Raw genomic sequence first — 23,522 nt, 5'->3', positions numbered from 1 at the left:
AGAAAAGGCTCAATTAATTTTTTTTTTTTTTTTTTGTATTTTTGATCAGGGTTGGTTGAATGTGTGGATGCAGAACTTATGGGTACTGAAGTCCAACTGTCTAGGGCCATTGGCTACAATAAATTGCCATTCAGAATTGGAAATAACTTTCTAATTCCTTTATTTTGCTATAATGTGAATTAATTCTTGTGACTCCATATTCACTTATGAAAAACCACTTTCAAAAACCAAGGCTATCCATTGTCCCTGCCGAGAGGGTGAAGAGAAAAAATAAACATTAGTTTATGACTAGCATCCCATTCACTGATGTTCAGTATGTGATATGTGAATAAGTGTCTTTAGCATTTCCTAGAGCCCAGAAGTAAGAATGGATGGATAGAAGAAAAGGAGAAGAAAGGGGGGTGCAGAAAAAAGGCCTGGGGTTAGGTGGGGCAATTCCTGAGAACCTGGGAGAGAAGATGGAGAAACACTGTCCTTGAAAGAGTCCACTAACAGTAGTCATCTGAAGGGAGAGGTGGCTTAGGCCTAAAGCTGTTTTGTGGATACTAACTTGGGCTTCCACCTGCTGCCACATGTTAGGGTCTATAAACAAGTCAAGATGGTGCCTGGCATTTTGCCAGGGGGAGTGGTTTGTGAAGTGACACCAGAGAGCCATTAAGTGTGGAGATTCCTTATTGGTTGACTGCTGTATCTAGTTTATGTTAATTAGATAAGCTGTGTGGAATGTCTAAATACTCCTCCTGTCCTACAATAAACGGCTCCCACTCCTGCTATATCAATGTACACAAGTTGTTCGTCACCCCCCAGTTATTTTGCTGCAGCCGGACTGCGGCAGCCACAAGTTAGTCAACTTGCTTACTTTATCTCCATTCCATCCATAGACAAGAATTCTAGAATTTGAGTTTGTTTTATTCTGAATCTGATTATGTGACTCTAAAGTCATGGACATGGCTTCTGCTGCTGCCTGGACTGTGCACACAGCCTGTCCTCCTGGGCCTTCTGGGCCATTTCCCATGATAAGTATGAAGAGCTGGATAATGGTACAAAAGCATGATTCTACAGAAGGAATAAATTTCACTATCCCAGAGTACAGTGGGATCACTACTGTTCGCTAAACCCCTTATAAGGATATTATATAAAGACATTGAGGAGAGGAGCTCAATATCCAAACATAAAGAAATGACCGAAAGATGGAAATGCCACTTCCTCTCATCTAATCAGTGCACGTTGTGTACATGGGTTAAAATAGCACGTTCGACCCCATATACTTGTTCAGTGATTCCATGTTCATAAAAAAGTGTAGGCTTAACTGTCAAAACCAGATAAAGAAAAAGAACTTCTGAAGTGAAAGGATGGATAATCTTCCCCTCTTCATTCTCATCAATTCTCCTCCTGAGAGGCTGATGAAAATTTGACCATGAGAAAGGGTGATTGACATTTCCATGCCTATTTTGCTCTGGGCCTAGTGTCGCAAAAGCCTTGTAGCTCTCTGATATCCAGTAATTGCAATCAAGATCATCTCTGTAAGTGCTGGAGAGTCTTGGGGTCAAGCCCTGGGCCATGGATTCCTCCCCCTTCAACCCCCTACATGCGCCTGCTGGAGGGCCCTGGTCTGGGCGAAGCTCTCCAAAGCAGCACCAACTCCATGCCACTTCCCAACAGCACCAAGAGCCCCAGCTGCACTGCTGAGTCACCCACACTGGCAGAAGCTGATGTCCTTACTCACAATGGCTGGGCTAAAATCCTTAGCACCAGAAGATGCTGTTTGAATGCTGGACATAAAGTGAATTTTTAAATTAAATTCATTTTGCCACATGGATGTTTAGGAAGACCATAAAAACTAGCTTTTTTTTTTGTCAGCCATGGCTTTGCCCCAGGCCATTTCTCTGAGATATCACCATCAAACAAACTGGGTAAAATGAGTGACATGGCTTTAATCTCTATGTGCACTCTCCTTTCTATCGCTTCCATAGAAGCTATGACGTAGACACATCTGCACTATGCTGGCAGGAATTGTTTACATGAAGCAGACATCTGTGTCACTTGTTCCATTTTTGCCAAACCATGAGGATGAGGATTGCTTTTTGTTGTTGTTGTTGTTGTTATTATTATTGTTGTTGTTGTTATTATTATTATTATTGTTATTATTATTATTATTATTTTGTACCAGGGATTGAACCTTGGTACTTAACCACTGAGACACATCCCAGCCCATTTTTATTTATTTATTTATTTTTTTAATTTTTATTTTTTATTTTTATTTTGAGGGCTTCAGAAAATTGCTGAGGCTGGCTTTGAACTTGTGATCCTCCTGCCTCCGGCTCCCGATCCTGTGACTTTACAGACACGCACCATCATGCTCAGCTGGTATTTCTTATTTTTAGCATAAATTTCTATTTGATTATTTGAATGAATTAACTAAAACTGCTAGGTGGCCATGATCAAAGGAGAGTAGAGGGATTAAGAGTTGAAATTGAGTCTTGCCTCCTCCATTGACCTGCAATGAAAGTTTAATCAAAGGACTCAGGTCTTCATATATCAACATTGTTATGATAACAATATGCTTATAGAAGCTAAGCTTTCTGAATACTAAATACAATATTTCATGAAAAAGTACTTTTAAATATATATATTTTTTGCAAACATTCAACTTTTATTTATATTTTTCAAAACTTACTATAATAGCTTTCTTAGGTAAAACTTAAGGCTACAAAATACGAAAGAGCCTCTTGCTCAATATTCAGAAAAGAATAACATGTAAACAGAGGGAAGTCCAAGGAATTGGCTGCCGATGGACTCAGGGAAAATAAATCATTTATGCATTTTTAGGGGGTTGGTTGGATAAAAGGAATTTAAGTTTTTCTGAGATTGACTAAGAGTGGGTGAGGGTGGGGGCTCACAGCCTAACCTCATCTTTTGAGGTCAGCAAAGAGAGAATTCAAGACTATTTTTTTAAGCTTGACCTTTAATCTCTGATGGAAATGTGACAAGACTCTTTACTTTCACACTGCCTTTGCATTCCAACTGGATGATGGTGGCCCTGTGGGCAGGGACATTTTGTGTCTCTCAATGAAATGCACAGAGGAGGGCACAAGTTGATCAACTTGCTTACTTTATCTCCATCCCATCCATAAAATGAATGCAAAATGCCTCTTTAGGCCTGAAACACAGCAACTAAATATTGTTTATGGATTCAGTCCTGTGTATCTCATGAAATGATCTCTAAGTGAATTGCTCCAAAGACAACCTCCCACGGCGTGACAGCGGCTCTGACCTGCCTTGCTCGGCTCGCATTATCACCCACCCTATTCTCCAGCACCTACGTTTATTAAAGATGGATGAAATAACTGCTAGTGCTTCTACCCAAACCTAAAATTGCTGCTGCTGTACACAATAACTGTCTAGTATTCTTTATTCCTTTTCTTCTATTAATAATACATTAAAACTTATTTATAAAAAAAAAACTCAGAGAGAAGAGGGGAAAAAAGAAGATAATGATTTCTTGACAGATCTTGAATGAAAGCCTTTAGCATAGCTTTAACTAAGCTTGACACGCCACTTTTTAATGCACAAGTCCCCTCTGTTACCAATCTCTTCATCCTTAATTGAGAAGTCCCACTTAGGGACAAAGCAAAGAAATTAATGAAACTCCTCCCCCAAATATTTAATTCAAAATATCTGATGCTGATTATGTCTTTCTGTGTGTGTGTGTGTTATTTTTTTTTGTTTTGTTTTGTTTTTTTTGTGATAAGTACTCTCCCCGTTGCTATCTGCATAGAGAAGGGCTGGATAACTGCGTTTTGTGAATAGAACCCACACTGTTCCAATTGGAATGTTTTATTAATCACAGTTCTTAAAAGATATTGAACATTGGAGGGGGTAGATCAAGAAATAAATAATACATACTCTTGAAATGGCCCTGAGATGAGTAGCTGTTCTCTTTATAAATATTACAAACCTCACATAATCCCTTAGGTGAAGACACTGTATTCAACACACATAATGATGAACAACAACAAAACAGCATTTTAATTTGAACCAGAGAATCCCTGGTTCGGGTTTGCTTATCCCATTAATGCATGTTCCCTTGGGTCTTGTGAACTAGGTGATTAGTAGCCCCAAATAATAGATGATTATCCACAGATGCAACGGTGAACTCACTTTCAGTCCCTATTGGAGAATTCATGACATGATCTACAGTAGATGATCCATATGGGAGTTTTTGTGTCATTTTGGTGTCATTGCTAGTGTTTCCTACACATCTAACCTATCAGTCAAACTAATTTTGTCATACATGTGCTTACAGCATTTTAATCAATTACCTGTGGAAACAAAAATTGGATATTTCTGAAACTTGGAAAATATTTTGATTGCATTTATTCTTTAGCAAAATTATTATGGCATTTATTAACACTGTAAAATTAATTGCTCTAATTAGCAAATATTATCTGTAACAAACTAATATAGAACATTCTACTTTATGCAGCTGTCTTAACAATTTGTTTTTAAAATAGGAAGAAAGAAAAGGAAAATGGATTATCAAATAGCCATGCATGTGCTCATCAGTTCCTCTTGAACTGGAGTCACCAATATTAATTTTTGCTGACTTTTGGATATAATTATTAAGATTAGGGAATGACACAGGGATAATGCCAAGCCCCAGAACTCCTTCTTCCCAGAAGCTCTTACGTATCTGGCTGTTATTTTCACACTGATCATCCACAATTTCTATGCTAATTATCTGTTGATGTGTTCCAGATTTTTTAAACAGAAAAAAGCAGGAAAGTAGTTCTTACTTATTTAAATATGACCAATATATGAGCCTGGGATTATGTTTTACAGGATGTCTTTATATAATGGTGGGTTCACAAAAAAGGAATGTCAATTGATTGATTGCTATTTGAAAGACAAATCAATCTGAGGGCAAGTATGATTTATTTTTTACTTATTCTCTGCAAAGCCAAAGGCAAAAGCACATGTGCTTATGCTATGTTTAAGTAAAAATAATGCATCATATCTTTCCAATTTCTGACCTCATTCAGATGCAAAGAAGTAAATAGTCAAATCTCTCTAGTAAAGAATCACACGTATGAGGAAACAATTATTGCTTCATTTTACTAAGTACTTTTCAGCACTTACTGTAATCAAGTCACTGAAGATACAAAATAATATAAGACAAGACATTGATCTCAAGGTATATTTTTGGTAAAACAGAGAGAACCACTAGGTAGACTGCAAAAGAGATATAAGATAAAATGAAAGAAGTTTTAAATAAACTCACAATAGACTTGATGTTTGAAATTTAGGGTTTTTGTATACCTGTTGAAGACACAAAGTTCCTTACTACAAGATCTGTTTTGTACTTCCTTGTACATCCAAGTTCTCAAAAATTTTCTATAAAGGAAATTATACTATTGGATGTTTTATCCAAAAATGTTACTCTCTAAAATATTTTATTGTATTCCTTATTATAGTTCTACAAGCTAGTAATATAGTAGTAACTGGCTCATATACCCAACTTATATGATATAGCATTAGCAGATTTATACAGTTACTTTTTCTCCTTGTGTGATTCATATAGAGTGGAATAATACATGGAGGTCAAAAGGCAAACTTTCTCTTATAAATTGCTCAGCCTGTTCAAAATGTGCAAGGTGTTTAGCAAAGGAAAAAGTCATTTCCTCAATTTAATAATACTCTCAATATTTTATATCTTCAAATACTTTATTTTCAAATAAATTGAGAGATCTATGAAAGTAAAACCATGAACATATTGAATGAGTGATTAAATGGATAGCCATCCCCTTTTATATTAGGGCCAACAAGAGCAATAAGCTTGAAGTGATTGCAAAAATCATGTGAACTTTGTTTAATCTGTTGATAAATTTGCATCTCTGTCTTGCTTTTTTATTAGGGCACAGGAGAGACACCTGTATATATTCCAGAAACCAGGCATGTTTCAGTATTTACTGTTCAGCACTACTATTTACTACTATTCCCAAGAGCTTCATTTTGAATATTGTATATAATTTGGTTGAAATTCATCTTCATTGTGTGTGTGTGTGTGTGTGTGGTGAGAGAGAGAGAGAGAGAGAGAGAGAGAGAGAGAGAGAGAGAGATACAGAGAAGAGACAGAAGCAGAGATATTTAGGTGAGTAAACCCTTCCTAGGAAGTAGGCCAGAAGAAATGCACAGAGCCATAAGAATCAGAAACATCATCCCAAATCTCCTGTTGAATTCTTCCTGAACTGTGCTTAAGGTTTTGAGCATAATCTGATATACATTTTCAATTTCTCATCGTATGTGCTTTGCCCTAAGAACACAGGTGACATCTTCAGGCAACATTCACACCCTTGTCCACCTCACACACTTCTTTTGCATCTTCAAGAAAATCTTCAGGAAAATCTTGAACGTCCTACAGCAAAGAGATTGAAGAATGGAACCCAGAGATAGTTTGGAATCTACAGTCTTCAGTATCCATGCATCTTCAAATAAACTCCAGTGTCTTTGAATATGGCAGTGTGATTAACATGCTATTCTTGAGCAAGTTATGAAACCTTCCTGAATCTCAGTTTATTCAGCTATAAAATGATGCACCTTCCTTTGACGATTCTAGTACAGATTTAATGAGCAAGCCTAGAACATTTCTGGTCATTATGTATTATTCAATATACCTAAAATTTGCTGCTCATATTGCTGAGCTCCTGGTGTGGGGTGTGTGGGAGACCTACCCTCTCCTTCTATGAATGGAGACTGAGATATTCCTAAGCACTGGAGACCAGCTTGTCAAATGCTTCCCAATCCACTGCTTCAGTGAGCAGTGTCTCTGCTCTCTAGGGACATCCTCTTGAACCCATTTTCTCTGGAAGCCTTTCCTGACCACTTTAGCCAGCACCAATCACCTCTCCCCCACTCCACAATGCAGGTAATGTGCACAACTCAGCTACTTGCATTATCCCTCAGTTGTTCCTTGCTCTGTGCTGTTGTCCCATGTAGGCTGTGAGGACCTGCAAATCCTTGATGGATTCAACCTGAAATCCTCACCACTGTGAATCACATACACGGAGTAGATTAAGGCTTTTAAAAGCCATGCCTCACGGTGCATGTGTGGGAGGGGTAGTAGGGAGGCAGGTATCACCTTTCCTCAGCGGTATGAGCACCACGGTTTAGCTATAGTTGCATGGTGTTATCCTCCTTGCTCTAGAACCTGCACTTAGCAGTCCCTGAAGGGGTTTTCAGAACTGTCTGTAGAGGCAATAAAGATTCAGTAACAATGGATAAACCAGGTTTTTAGGAACATCCCTATGTAGTTTTCTAACTTGAGCATAATTACGCATGTAGCAAGCTACAAATGGATGCAGGGACTGTGCAGAAATGCTTTGCACATCATTAAATCACTGCAGAGCCTTTCAAACTACTCCATTTTTATTCTAGTTTTGATATCTTCTTTCTCTTCTCACCAACACTCTCCTTTCTTTTAAAAAAAATTTATGTTCAGAATGAAGCACATCAACAGAAGTGAAAAAGGGAAGGAGTGTGCAGGAGGGACAATGGCTCACTCCAAAGTGGGGACATTGGGTAGTGGCACTAGAATCACTCAGACTTCCCTTCCCTACTCCCAGGCCTCTTCAGTGGAAATGCGTGGGTCAGTGGGAACTACTGACTTAAAATTAACGAACTGTGGAAGGAGAAGGGCCCAAGTTCAAATCTTGGTTCTTCCACTTGCATGCAAGAAAAAAAAAAAAAACCACTATGTTCTATTGTTTTGACATCTATAAGCGACAAAGTAAAGAGATAATTAATATATTAGCTTCAGTGAAATGCGTGGGTCAGTGGGACCTACTGACTTAAAAGTGACGAATTGTGGAAGGAGACAGGCCTAAGTTCAAATCTTGGTTCTTCCACTTGCATGCAAGAAAAAAAAAAAAAAAAAAACTATGTTCTATTGTTTTGACATCTACAAGTGACAAAGTAAAGATAAGAGATAATTAATATATTAGCCTCAAGCATTGAAGGGCAGGCACTATTTCTCTTTCCTGTGTTTCATATGATGGGCACCTTGTGCAACTCTCTGGTTTGGCAGAGCCGCTTACTTGTAGCACCTCATTGTCTCAGGTCCTGGTGGAAAGAGGAGATATTGATTGTCTCCAAGTCCCACCCACTTCACTACAGAAACTCCAGACATTTATGGGGTGATTACTTGCCCCCAAGATGAAAATATACCCTCTGATTGATAATCACTGTGCTAGCTGAAGCCATGGATTCTCACTTCTGCCATGGATTTTTAATTCTGACTTTTTTTGTTGTTTTTTTGTACTTACACATTTCCCAGAAACAGAGGAAAATGTTTTCATTTTTCCTTATGGCAGAGGTTCCACAAAAGAGTTGCCTCAACTGGGAAAATTATAGTAGTTATTGACATGATGCTCACATCTGCTCATCCCAGGTAGGTTAAGGACGCCCATTCATGCTGGGAGATACCCAAGTAGGTCAGATATCTGCAGTCTTCATCATTGTTGCCTTGAGACATCACCCACCATGCCATACTTTGTGCTAGTGCTGATTGCACAAAGTCAAACAGTATGCTTGAGCTGGGCCCAGGTGGGAATCAGAGCAAAGTTCCTTATACTCTGAAGTGTGATATGGCCTTAGGAAGACACCTCTACACACAGACAGCTGGAGGGATCTGAATGAATTCTAGCAGGAGTGGTATACTGTGCTTGCTTTTGTTGCTCAGTTTAGCTCAATAATCTAGATTTGGTCTTTTGAACTTTCTTGGTAATGAGTTTCCTTATGGGATCTTCACTGTTCCTCATTGAAATTTGGTCTCCAGTGGCTATATGTAATCCCAATTCATGGAATAAATGAGTTAGGGGTATAGCTCCACTTCATTTGACAGAAACATCTGTGCTGAGGTTTTTCCCAGCCAAGATACCATTTTATAAACTAGGTCTGAGTTTAAATGCTAACTACAGCAGTTTCAATTTCTGGACACATGCTCATTTTTTTTTTTTTTTCATTTTAAACCTAAGATGCTTTGGGTACAGCATTTCTGTAACTCAGTGTTGTTTTCTTATTATTTCACAGATAAATGCAAAAAGCTATACGATAACACTCATATCTATAGTAAACACAAACTATATCTCAAGCACTAAGCTTTATTCTTTAAATGCATTTCCATTTTAATCCTAAAAATAATTCTAAGTTGGAAACGCTTTAATTATGAGGACTTTATAGATAAGAAAAATTGAAATCAGAGAAAGGTAACTAATGTGTCCATAGTCACAGTGTAATGACAAGCTTGGGACTTATTCCCTGGCCATTTTTTGAAAGACAGCTAATTACTACCTAAGAATGACCTTTCTTGTAGTTGTGTTATTATTTGAAGTTCTTTTCATGATGGCAAGTTCTAAGGAACTCCTCAATTTCACATATATAGAAACTAAAGTAATGTAAATATACTGGAAATACAAAGAACATTAGTGCAACTATCAAGGTTCATCTTTAGAGTGCTTCTCAAACTCTAAAGATGCATCAGAATCTACTGAAGGCCCTCGGCCGTGCCCTAGACTTTCTAGTTTAGGTGGTCTGGGTTGGGGGCTGAGAACTAACCTTTCCAACAAGTTCCTAAGTGATACTTACACAAGTGGGATAACCCTTGGTGCATCACTTTTGAATTCCAAGAGCAGTCATTGTTATGACATGAACTGTATCATTGTGCAATGATTTTTGTAAGGAGACAATACATTAAAATAATGGTTTTTATGCTTCTTCTCAGGAATGTGTACACAGAAAATTATGAATTATTAATAGACAACCACTTTATATCTGCGTGGCTTGGAATGAGAAATGCTTCAGATGAAGCTACCTTCCCAAGTGGTTAGCTGGGAAGAAATTTGGGGTGGCCAAAACACGTGTATGTCCTCTCTACTATTTCCTTTTAAACTCATAAATGGAAGTTTTCCACCTTTGGACCTGTTTGCCAGCTAAGGCTCTGCCAGGAGTGAAAAGGGAGGGAGATCAGTCCACCAGGAACTACAGCTTCAGGGTCCTCCCCCAACAACCCAGTGTGTTTTGCCACTTCTGTGGTCTGCAGAGGTGAAAGGGTGGCAGAAAGCAATCCAGTGCCCAGTAGTCCATCCTATTTCCATTGGGCTCTTCTCTTCTGACTGCAATTTGCACCTCATCCAGGTGTGAAAACCTTTCCTGGGGAGAGGAAGATGCAGGCCCCTCCGTCAACAGCAGGTTGAAGTCACTGTCCTCCTTGTTACCGAGGAAGTGAGTTGGCAGCTCAGCCTCTGATTTTGCTCAGACACTTGAACTATTTATACTCTATTAGACACATATGAAGGAAGGAAATTGGACTTTCTCAGGTTTCAGATGTATCAGCAGGGATGTACGACTGAAAATTAATTCCCTGACACAGACTGATGAAGCCAGCCGTTTTCAGAAACACTGAGATGTAGTTTATATTTTTCATAACACGTGATCTCAACATTACATGCTTTCCCTACTTGACAGTGCTCATGGGACTCGGAATCTCCCATTCTCTTAAACAGCGTTCTTGTTAATTAATCAAAATATCAAGAAATTGGTCAATGTGTCTATCAATGAAAATAGTCTAATAAAATCTGTATGTCCTGGAATGAATGCAGAATGTCATCTAATTATAAAATGCCAAAAGAACAAATAAAATAGTAGATCTAGTTTAGCCATAACCACTAGGGAAAAAAACAAAACACTTGTCTTAGTGTTTTTACTTATCTCTGAAGTCTACCTTTTCCTATATGTGATCCTTCTTTTTCTTTCCTCCTTAAACAGCTATCAGCTTAAACATCACTAATAATTCAAGACTCTTCCACAAAGCATGGGTACATCTCATTATTAATCCTATCTTGGTAATTTTTACATATGACCATATGTTGTTTTATTCCTCTTTTTCATTTTAATTGACTATACTAAAGTGTCATCTAAAAACTTGGCCTGTTAAATCATTTTTCCCCACATTTTTATTGGTGCATTATAGTTGCACATAATGATGGGATTTGGTGTTACATATTCATACATGCACAAAATGTAACAATATAATTTGTCCAATATCACTCCCCAGCACTTCAGATGTTAAATCTTATTAGCCAAGACACTAGAGAAAGTTTCATTATGCTTCTGATCCTTTGTCCACTTACTGGAAAACAGTACCAGCTGTTGTTTTGATGGAAAAAGAAAAATGGCTGAGATATGTTGGAGAACCTCAGGACCTATGAAATATCGTAAACATTTGTAAGCCTATTGTTGTTACTGGGTGATTATACTAATTCATATTTTACTTTGTAACAGAAGCAATCATCTAATCAAGATGATTAAAATCTATAACAAGAATAGCATCCAGAGGATGCTCAATATATTGACTGAAAGATAAGAGTGAAGGATTTAATGAGAGTTGGCAGAATTCTCTTGACTGTACATTGAAGACAAATAATTGGGATCTCTCTATGCTTGCAACACCTGACATCAGAGAATACTTCCTGAAACCAAGGAAACGTGTTGGAGGGAAAAAGCCAGAAACAAAGAATCAACAAGACACAGAGGTTACGGACATCATGGAAAAACATCCAAGAACAGTTTCTCTTCAGCCCCAGTGTGAGCCTGTGCCAGGGCTGAGTTCAAAGATTAAAAGCATCAGATTTTTGTACTTTAAAATACTGAGTGTTATTGGAGATGTGAAGCTTGTGGTCACCTATCAGCCAAATCCCTCATTCTCTCTCAGTGTTAAACAGATCGCATAGTGGAGGAAGTCGTGAAAGGATTAGGGTAGACCAGCCAATCTTACTACAAACATATGAAGGAGCTCATTGCATCCCCAGTGGATGCCTTTTTAGGAAAAAGAGAAAAAAGAAAAAAAAAATCATTGTATATATTTCCTTCTGAAAAACCAGACACTGTGTAACCAGAGGCTTGTGTTTCTGGAAAGTTTCCTCTGCAACTTAATTCCTTTGTTAAAAATAAAATTTGGAAGAGCAACTAAATGAAACAGCCTGTAGCTTTTGGAAAACTGACAGGTAATTTCTGTTGGGCTTTTTGGTGGATGAGATCAGGAGAGAAACTGTTCTTTAGAGAGCACCAATGAAAAAGGAAGAAGGAAGCACCACCTAACTTCAGGCACATTGCCTCTGTGTTGGAAGGGTCACCAAGAAAAGCGGGTAGTGGTTACAGCAGAATAAAGAGTCTTTTAAAAAAAAAATTCAGAAAATAAGGAACATACTCATTTGTTATCATGTGAACATTTTCAGTGCAATGGCCACCAAAGATCATCAATTCTAAGACATCTTCAAACTTCAAATTACACTTGCCTTGGTCTTTGAGCATATTGCTGGAAGAGAATTTTAATCTTCCCAGATCTTTTTACAAGAAGGAACAATCCAGTTTATCAAAGTGACCTCTTCTATATACACCATTCCTTGACTATTGTTCTGCTTTTCTCTTCAGTTTGTTAATCTGAAAATGAGTATAAAAATGTAAGAGTAACAAACTATATTCAAACATCAAATAAGCTTTCCTGAGTTTGTCCATCTGTTTTGTGCTAGGCATGTGGCTCTGTACTTGCAGGCATATGCTACAATAACAGTGTAAGAATAAATTCCACATCTTGAGTTTGAGAAATGAATGTTATGTTGAAATTTTTGCAAAGATTTTATAAAATGAAAAGGAGCGTTGCAATATTTATTATGAATATAGTGCATTGTAAATTAAAGGTTAGTTAAGACTTCATGTTAGATATGTAAAGGGTAGTCTGACAGTGGAGACTTAAATTCAGTCATTTTTTTTAATCAAATACCTATCCTTATCTCTTCCTGAAGACATAGGACCCAGAGATGAGTCAGTCACAACCCTCTTTCTCTGCTTACCTATAAATCTTTAAAGGAGGATTGAACAGGTAAGAAAATAAAAATTGGTCAGTAGGCAAGCTATTATTTTTACATGAGATGATGAAATTGGAAATGAGTTAAAGTTAATTCTATTCTGGAAACAACCTGCTTTCAACATTTCAACTCCAATGTCATTGCTTTCCTAAATGAAAGGTCTAAATTGCCCATCATTTCTAAATGACTCCATATTGAAAGTTGGGAAATGGCTGGGCTGAGTTAACTTGATCTGATAACTGACATGGGTTTCTCTCCAAGGCTCTGAAGCCCTTTTGAAATCTCATTCCCATGAGTTGAGACATTCTGAAATGGTGTTTTTTCTGTCCTCTATTACTCAAAAGACCTTTTGTTCACAAAGGGTGAGATTTGAAAGAAAGAGTTTGGAAATCTCACTGGTGTGGAAACTAAGATCTACTATTACTCTTCATTTTATTCTATTTCACATGCCAACAAAGTGCCATTAAGTACTATTTCTCGGAGAAGCAAGAAATCATGCTTGGTTGGTGTATAAAGAAAGGTTGCACAGAATGATTGAAATTTGGAAAGAAATTTAAAAGCAGATTAAGATTTCAGTGGTGGAAATAGTGGAGAAAGAGGGCACTCCAGCTACCACAGAGAATCCATAGAGACACAAAGATAGAACAGTATCAGCCAAGAGAGGGACACTGTACAGCTATATTTTGTGGGCACTTAACATTTTTTTTTACTTTGTGGAAAAGCATGGAACAAATCCTGGAATGTAGACATAACCACATTTTGAAAGACTTTAAATATTAAGTTATAATTAAATCCAGGGGATGGTGGGAGAATCATGGAATACTTTATCCAAGGGCAGTCATACGGTTGAAGTTTATCATAGCAAAATGAATTTGGCTGTTGTCTATGGCATTATCTGATGGAGGAAAAGTAGTTATTACAGGAACCAAATAGTAGGCTACTAAAATATCCAAGGCAAAATATAATAGGAGTCTGAATTAATTAGATGATAAATGGCAGGGAGAGAAGAGAGCAAATGAGATCAATATTGTGAAGAAAGAATTCTGCATGGCTTGGTGCATATGACTTGGAAGAGGGAATGGCTCTGATGAATGGAGGGGAAAATGGAAGGCTGACTGCATTTCACTCCAAAAATATGTTTCTGATTGATTAGAAATAAAAATACCATTACTGGAAACTAGATAAGCCAGAGGAGAGGCAGATTGGTCCAAAAGATGGATGTAGAGTCACTGGGAGGTTTAAATGTCTTAGAAGCAAGCTCTTACTATTTGAAAAACCACCTTTTAAGATATGAGTCATTTAACACTGACTAATATGGTGGGTGTGAGAGGATGACTTGAAGATGGTAAATACTTTGAACAATAGTTGGTTGCTCAGAAGCTCAAAAGTTTCATCATCAAATGGGAGAACTCAAAGTTAAATACTGGGAAACGCTGGCGAATAATGATGATTTGTGACTTATAGCTAAAAGGACTTTGTATCTAGAAAATGGACATACATGAGGATTTTTTAAGAACAATTTTTGATCACATAGAGCCTACATAACATAATCTGGAAGTCGATTCTCACTGAAAGAGCAGCAGTCCTTACTAATTCTTCTGAGAAGAACACACACATCCACAGTCAAGGTGGGGAGAACGCCAGGTATTTTCACTGAGGGCCCCCCATCGTCAGAGAATAAAGACAAGAAAGACACATATTGATAAAGAAATTTTAATAACTGGAAGGAAAGGATAACACTTTTCAGCTTACAGAACTTGAGTACAATTACCTGACATCTATTTTTTAAGAAAGAGAAGGAAATTTAATTGAATGCACAGTTAGACATCTATCAAAATGAATTTTCTTTAAAAACCTCATATAACAATATCCCATTTCTTTCTCAGCATAATGATTTCTTACCAACAAAGCCTGTCAGTGTTTCCTAGAAGCAATATTGAAGTGACTTCTTGCTGGAAATTCAGCAAATGAACTTTTTCTGCTCCCAGAATCTCTCTCCTCATTAGGCTAGTTAGAAATCCGCCCGGGGCTCCCAGCCCTTCTTCTTTCTGACGGATGCTAAGTGTAGAGCAGCTAATGGACACTTTAACTGTTAGGGGGCTTTCGATTCAATCCCTGGCAGCCTGGCAGCTCATTCTGAGCCCTTTCAGAAGAGTTGCAATCATATGCACAAATACTATGGTTAAATATGGGCTGGAAGGGAAATAGCATTTTTTTTTCTCTCTCTCATGACTAAGGGAGATACTTGTTAAAAACAGGAAATAATTTGTGAAGGTTTCCAACAGGCTGGGACCTTCACCCCTTCAAAAGACCCCTCCTACCAGACTGTCCCTCCAGCAATCTGCTGCTTGCAGGGAATAAAGAGGGGAGGGAGATTTTTCCTCCAGCTTCAACTCTGCTGAGACAGCCTCCTCCTATGGGTCATTATATCACATACTTTTCCTTAAAATATCATCTAATCACAAATACTAATAGAATAAAACAGCCTCAAAATGGTGTGAATTTCAAATGAAGGGAAATTGATAAGTACACTGTGAATGCAAACATGTTTCCATGTAAATATGTATTATCTGAGAACAGGTGTAATTAGCTCTTTCCCAGTTACATTAGCTTTCTCTGAATCCCCACTTGGCTTTTGCAGCCTCCTTGTCCTAACATCAGCATGAACAAATTGGTCAGCTAGCATTCTCTGATGGTCTGTGTCCCCTTGCTTTCTCCATTAGTTGGAAGGTTTTTCAAGATCATTTATTTTTCTTGAAACTTCCAGTTCTCCCCTAACAAGCCTGGCACAGAAACTCTGATTTTACAATTCTTGATTTCATTCTTAATCTACAGGTTAAATTGGGTTTGGGAAGCATCCACTCGATGTTTCAGATGGCTTAGATTCAATAATCCACAAATGTCTAGACATTCAAATGAGGTCAGGGGGAAAAAAAATCTATTCTTTGAAATTTATTTAGCAATTCCAGACATTGATTTGGAGAAAGTATCTTCCACAGGCAACTGAAAGAGAAATTTGTTCTGGCTCTAAATATGAATCAAAGTGGCAAGACCCAGACTGTCCTATCTTTTTAAACGTGAGATCTTTTTGAAATCTGTAAAGATGCTCCTGCAAATTTGGCTGGTGCTGATGCGTCAAGGCACAATTTATCCCAAATGACTCCATTGCTAGGAGTCAGGAGCTGAATGTAAAAAGAAATTCCCTTGACAAGGCACTGGAGCTCAAAATTCAGTATTGATGGGTTGTCTTCTCTGGAATGTAACCTCATGATTTCTTCAAGTCTATTGACTGTTCCCCCCACCTTCGAAAAATATGATACATTTTATATGGTGGCTACGGTATTCAGCACTACAACATCCAGCTCATGAGTCTGCCAAGGCTGTGTAAACCAGGGGCTTTTTGAGTCTGTGGCAAGTTGTGTACTGCAGATCTGGCAAGAGTGTGTCTCATTGTTAACTCTGATGGCATGACCTAACATAATGTGACACAGACTAGGAGAAGTAATGTGACAAAGTGGATCAGGCAGGCAATGCTGCACATGAAAAATATGACATCTCATCTGAAACCAATCCTGCTTTTAGCACAGATAGTACCTCAAAGGGCACATCACTTTTGTCCACATCCTTCAAGCTTTGTGGTGCTACAAAGGCCACGTAAAGGCCACATCAGTTATGGGTACAGAAGTAAAGCAGCATCCAGGTAGTGACAACAGACACTCTTTGAGAGATGATGGGCTCCCATAATCAGCCAGAAGAGGTGCAATTAGGTAAGCATATGGATGAGCCATCTAACTCTTACCTCACATGGTACCTAGGACTGACATCTATAGCAAAGCAGCCATCCTCCTGTAGACAAGGTGGAATGGACCTGCTGAAAAAAAGTGTTAATTCATACTTCACTATGAACAGCTTCACAACTTGATCCAAGTTCATTTCCCCACTCAACATTTATTACATGCGTCAGTCATAGATATAATCAGGAATATAAAATCATTCCAAGAAATTCAAACAGAAATGAATTTAAAGATATTTACAAATTGTTGGAAAGGGTGATAGGGAATACTAGCGAATGGTGGTACTACTCAAAGATCAGAAAGAAGAGGGAGTTTCTAACTGCCTCCTCCCAGGACTAGAACAGTAAAAGTGCGAAAGTCAAACTAATTATTCACTCCAAACTACAGATGATATCTGACCCCCAATTTTCCTATTCTCTTTTTTTCTGTTTCTTTGACTGCAGGGAACCTAACCAGAAACAACTGATAAAGGGAGTAAATAAAAAGATTTTCAGCTTCTACAATACAGAGCAGAGAACAGGAAGTGGGAATGAGGTATAATACCAGCAGACAATGTTGGCCATATTATGCTTCAGTTATTACAATGAAACATGAACAAGAAACATATATGTGTGTGTATATATATTATATATGTATGCATATATATGTACATAGGTAACCTCAATAAATTGTGATATATGCTTGAGGTAAGTCTCAGGTAAGCGTGATGTTTCATATACTACGTGTTATATAATACAATTATTATCATGGTTTGGATGTGAGGTGTCCAACAAAGCTCAAATGTGAGAAAATACAGGAATGTTCAGAGATTAAATGACTAGGTTATGAGAATTGTAACCTAATCAATGGATTAATCCATTTCAATGGAATCATGGGTGGTAACTCTACACAGGAAGGCCATAACTGGAGGAAAAGGATCACTGAGGGATGTACCCAGTGAGGACTGTATTATCCCCAGCTCCTGGAACTCAGGTTCTCTGATTCCTGACTGGCATGAGCTGAGCAGCTTTCCTTTTCCATGCCCTTTTGCCACCTCTCAGGCTCCAGAGTTATGGAGTCAGCCAACCGTGGACTGAAGCTCTGAAACTATGAGCCAAAATTAACTTTTCATCCTCTCCATTGTTGTTCTTCCTGGGCATGTTGGTCCCAGCAATACAAAGGTGGTTAACAGAGCTTTCTTCATGATCTGGGACTCAACTATAATCTTTATTTGGATTTTCATTATTGAGATGCAGAAGATATAATATTATCTAAAATATGACATGTTTAAATACAGTACCCATTACATGCTTTAATATCAATTACACTTTAGTCTCATTTGGGAAACTTTTTGAAAATAATATTAGCAGTAAGTACTTCCAAAAATGTGGAATGGATTTGAAATATTGGGTTAGAACCCATGTTTTGGTACTTATTGTCTTCTCAAGTATGTCATGATAAATATTTGATATTTAAATTGAAGAGTGACCCTAATACCCATGGAAGAAATTCATATGTATTTGTAAAGTTACTGTGAATCTTGTAAAAAAAATCACAGTTCTCTCTTTACAGCAGGATGTAGTAAAACAAAAAATTATGGAGAATTAAAGAATTTATAATTTAAGTCTGAAAAGGTATTGTCTACAGCAAGATTTCCTTTTCATGGCACAGAAATCTCTCATTATATTGACCATCACTGGGAAAGAAAGGATTCCTCTTGTTTTTTTTTTTTATTTTTCACATATGTAAAGACTACTTTTTAAATGGACTTATAATCATTCAATATTTTTAAAATAAAATTTATTGTTTTCCTGCATACAAAATTAACATATGATGGAGAAGTTGGATCAAGATTACAAACTGAGCTCATTGTTTATTTCTCTTTGCACTTGAAGTCCACTGAAATCATGAATCATTAAGAAATGTTATTTTTATATACACATTATAAATAAAAGTCTTAAACTTTTTAGGAGATCCTTAAAGACAGAGAGCGAGAGGAAGAATAAAAGCATTGAAAATTATCAAATATAATTAGAATTATTTTATATTACATCTGAGAAAAATCTAAGGGTTTTAAAATCTTTTCTTTGACACAGGGGATTTAACCCAAGTGTGCTTTACCACTGAGATACCTCCCGAGCCTTTTTATGATTACTTTCTCTTTCTACAGGGTCTCACTACTTGATCCTCAAACTGGAGATCCTCCTATCACTAGGATCATAGTTATATGCAACCACACCCAGCAAATCTAAAGTCTTTGATGATAAATGAAAGCCCAGTAAGAGACCTGTAGGAAAATAAAATGACTTTTGGATTAGCCAGGCAATCTGGGCGCCCTCAGCTCTCCTGATTTTATGTTTTGTTTTGTGTGTTTCTGTTTTTGCCTCTCTTTCTTTTTTAATTAGCTTTTAAACCTTTTTAAACTGTAGAACAGGGAAGTAGGAATACATAATTTAATCCCTTGCCAGAATTAGCATGTCAGAATCTAATGCCAATAGAGAGCATCTCTGCCACAGTTCACTGAAGGGCCACTGCCTAGCCACCTCAGATAGCAGCCAGGATTTTCACTTGAAATTCCAGATCTAGAGCAAGTATATGAGGTGGTGTTCAAGTTAGAGCTGGGGATGAAGAGGTTTCTAGGGATGGAGTATATCTAGATATTTCAGAAATTATCTCCCACATATGTAGTACAGGGTTTATGGGGATGAAATCATGGAGTTGGATTTGTTTGTCAATTTGTTTGTCAATCTATTGTTATAATTAAAATGAGTAGAAATATACATTTTTTTTTGTCTTTACAAACTATTTTCAGACTAAGCAGACTTTGAATAGTACAGTTTCATCAGAGGTACAATAATCTCCTAAATTCCAGGACAGTTGAAACCCAGTATTTAATGTGCATTTTTATAGTTATTTCAGCAAAATAACTTTATATAGATACCTTCTCAACTCCACAGTATAATTTAGATAGTGTATTCATTTTGAAGATGCAGAATATTTTTCCCTTAGAGCAGTATCACAATTTTAAGTAATTTATCTGTGATCAAATGGCATACAAAGTAGTAGATCCAGGATTTAATATGAGTCTTTATGGTTCTAAAGATCATGCCTTTCTGTTTTTCTTTTAAAATTTATTTTTCAAAATAAATTTAACAGTATATAATTATTAAGGTGTGACTTAAACCAAGACTTAAAAGGTGAAAAGAGCTAAGCACAGTAGTACATGCCTATAAACCCGGTTACTTGGGAGATTGAGGCAGGGGGCAGGAGGATCACAAGTTCAAGGCCAGCTTCAGCAAGTTAGTGAGACACTGTCTCAAAAATAAATAAGAAAATAGGACTGGAGATGTAGCTTAGTGAATACCACTGGGTGCAAATCCAAGTACTAAAAAAAAGGAGGGTATGAAAAGAATATTAATATTCACCCTAAAGATGTGCAGGTATATCAAAGGGTGAGCATAACTGAAAAAAAATTTGGAAGCAAGAAATCTCAACAGCAAGAAGGAGTTCTCCCTGGAGTTTAGAACATTTGTATAGCTGTGGTGCAAATGAAATAATGATAGTGAAGATATTGTACCTATTGTCCCCCAAACATAGTTATCTACACATATTTCTCTAGGAGTTGAGTGTCATTTAGCTATCTTACACTTTTAATCTTGCAACATATACTGGATAGCTTGGGGTGAAAGAAATTGTAGGAATGATGTGGCAAGTTAAGAGCACTTTGTAATTGGAGGTAGGTTATATGTGAAATAAAACTAACTTTGGTTTAAGGGAAATTTTGAGGAAACAGTTAAGTACATTGAAGTGATGTAGATATTGTTGGCTTAAATAACATATCCATCACATAAATCACATTAACATCACATTAACCTAAGTAAGAAGTAGGTAGGTTTTTATCTTCAAAGTAAAATGATAAATTTAATTTTAGAAATGATGAAAGTGAGAAGATTATAGGTCACCCAGGAGATGATGCCTAATAAACAATTTTGGATTAGACCGAACAGATAGCTGAGGGCAGAATTTTAGAGTATTCCAAATGGAGGTGATAATTGTATCCAGTACATAGTAATTCTCAAATATTAATTAAACTGCACTGAATTGCATTAAAATGGATTCAACTGACTAGGGTCATCAAATGCAACAGAGGAAAGTAGTCAACAATTAGAAGGGCAGCAAGATATTTAAGTTGTGAACTTACAAAGATACTGGAAGAACAAAAAAGAATCACCTGGGCCAGGCAGGGAAAGACAGAAGGGACCCTGGAAATGGTGACTCAGGGGCATGGCAGCTGGAGCTCAAGGGATTCTGGGACATGTAAGTGGTGAAAAGTAGAGCCAATTATATGAATTTAAAAAGATTATATATTAATATGATCTTGCATTAAAATATTCATTGCATATCCACTATAGCAAAATAACAAAATTATAATGCTTTATATGGGTACAGGTGTTTGCAGTTTATCTGGCAGCAAACTGTGCCAGGTGTTAAGTTTGTACTGAAATATATAGAACCTGCCCTTGATGACCTCACAGTTTTCTATGGGAGATAAAAGCAAATACCTAAGTAGAAAAGTGAAAGTGTCTTAAAATGACTACTTTGCCTTTTCTCCAGGGTCATTTTCATTCTAGTGACATCTAGGGCTTCCATGTTAGTTCCTGATGAAGAACTGAGCCTGTAAGATAGACTCTTCTTTAGCTGGATTTTAAACTTTTTGAATTCAGGGACCATGTCTGTCTTTTTCATGCTGTTTTCTAAGCACCTAAAACAGAACCTGTCCAATCTTTTCTCCATAAAATCATTTTTAAAAATCAATTCATGAATGGATAGAAGAACTATTAGATCTCTTGCCAGCACCAATGTGGAATACTGCTTTCTACTACCTTCTTCCATTTTTCAATTGTATTTACTCATCTATATATTTCTCCTATTACTTTAATCCTGACTTGAAAAAAAAGAAAGGATACAGTAGTAAGGTAGTTAGCTCTCCTGTTTGAAATCCCCCACACTGAATCTCTCAACCTTGTGTCCTTGATTTGTTCCTTCAACATCATAGCACTAGCCCGGTACCTTAAAAATACAATAAAAGATACTGTTAGATTCTTTTGAACGATAGAAAAATGCAATTTTCTTCACTTTCTCAAAATGATATAGCTTTTGAAAATATTAGACTTTTGACCAACTTCTGAATTTGGAGCTAAAGAGTTGCCTTTCCATTGCTTCCCTGCATGAACATAATGTGATTTCATATTGTTCACCTGGTTCAGATAAATGGAAAGTTATTTGCAGTTAGTCTGAGAGGTATGTAAGGACTCTTTTTGGAGAGTTGATCAGGTTTAGCTAGACTTTGAAGTCCTTGGAGTCCCTATAACAACCCAAGTACATGAAATTATTTGAGGGGATGATGAGAAAACCTGTTCTGATTAAACTGAGACCATTCTCTGACTTCCTAAACCTTCAGACAACTTAGGAACTAATGCACAATGCACATGTCTCTTTCTGAAATGTTCTCCGTCTTAGTTTTTATATGAGAGTGAGCACAGTTCTGCAATATCTGAAGAAATCTGTGGATTCTGTAGAGACAGGAACAGCGTGACATAAATCTCAGGAAGGCTTCTTATTTCACAAATTTCCCAATTGAGTCCTGCTATTGTATGAGTCTGGGCTCTTGATCTCTGTCAAAATCAGTCTGGAAGCCTTCTGAGATTGCCTCCTGAAAAACTAATATTCCTACAGATTGGACCAGAGATGTCATAGGTCTGAATGTACATATAAATACTGGTGTGCTTTAAATTTATTTTGAAAATGCATGGGTAAATTTGTTTATACAGTCTTTATACTGGGTATTAAAAGGATTCATAGAGAAGGGGCATTGAGTCCATTCTTGGAAATAATTTTTAGGCAAATCAAATGGTTATATGAATAGGGAAGTAGGTACTAAGGGCCAGATAAGATAATGATCCAGAAAGCAATGTCTCATATATATGAACACGTATGACATTAATTATGTGTGTGTGTGTATGTGTGTGTGTGTGTGTGTGTGTGTGTGTGTAATTTTCATGATCAGGGAGGACAGAAAAAGATTATATCAGAAACATAACTTGAATGCTAAAGGCCTCTATTAGTCCAAACAAGTAGAGGAAGCACATGCTATTCTGGTGATGAGAACAGGTCTGGGGCACAGTTCAAAGAAGGATAAGAGGGCATTGGAGCACCCGTATCTAACAGGAGTGCCAGAAAGTACCACAGTATGCCAGCAGACATCTGAATGTGTCTGTATACAAGGAAATTTCTGTTTATTCTTTGCAGTAGGAAGGGTTTACTACTATGCAGAAGTCCTCATATTTGATCACTACACACTTAGAGGTCACTCTATGTCCATGATATTGAACATAATTATGATAAAAGTCATGTTCTCCAGCAAATTCACAACACTTATTGATAACAGCAATTTTTGGCACTTAATGCATATCAGGTATGATTCCTTTATACTTAACAAAAATAACAATTTTATCAAATAGTTACTATTGCCTCTGTTTCAGATGACTAAACTGAGAATCAGAAAAATCGAATAACTTGCCAGAAAACACACAGGCAGTAAAAGGTAGAATTGAGAACCAAGCCTGACTCTTGTATTTTGGAGTCTGCTAAACAATTGTTATGCTTTCTGTTTGCTTAGTATCTGTTTACCACATGTCTTTGGATAACAAAATTTTTACAACAAATAAGTTTTAATAGTTTTATATGATTGTGCAGTAGGGATATATCAAAAGGTATTTATTCAATTCTGTTTTTGGTAAATGGTTTGTTTTCTATTCTTAAAAATTGT

Source organism: Marmota flaviventris, chromosome 14 (assembly GCF_047511675.1).
Source record: "Marmota flaviventris isolate mMarFla1 chromosome 14, mMarFla1.hap1, whole genome shotgun sequence".
Lineage (NCBI taxonomy): Eukaryota > Metazoa > Chordata > Mammalia > Rodentia > Sciuridae > Marmota > Marmota flaviventris.
This window is presented reverse-complemented; position numbering follows the sequence as displayed.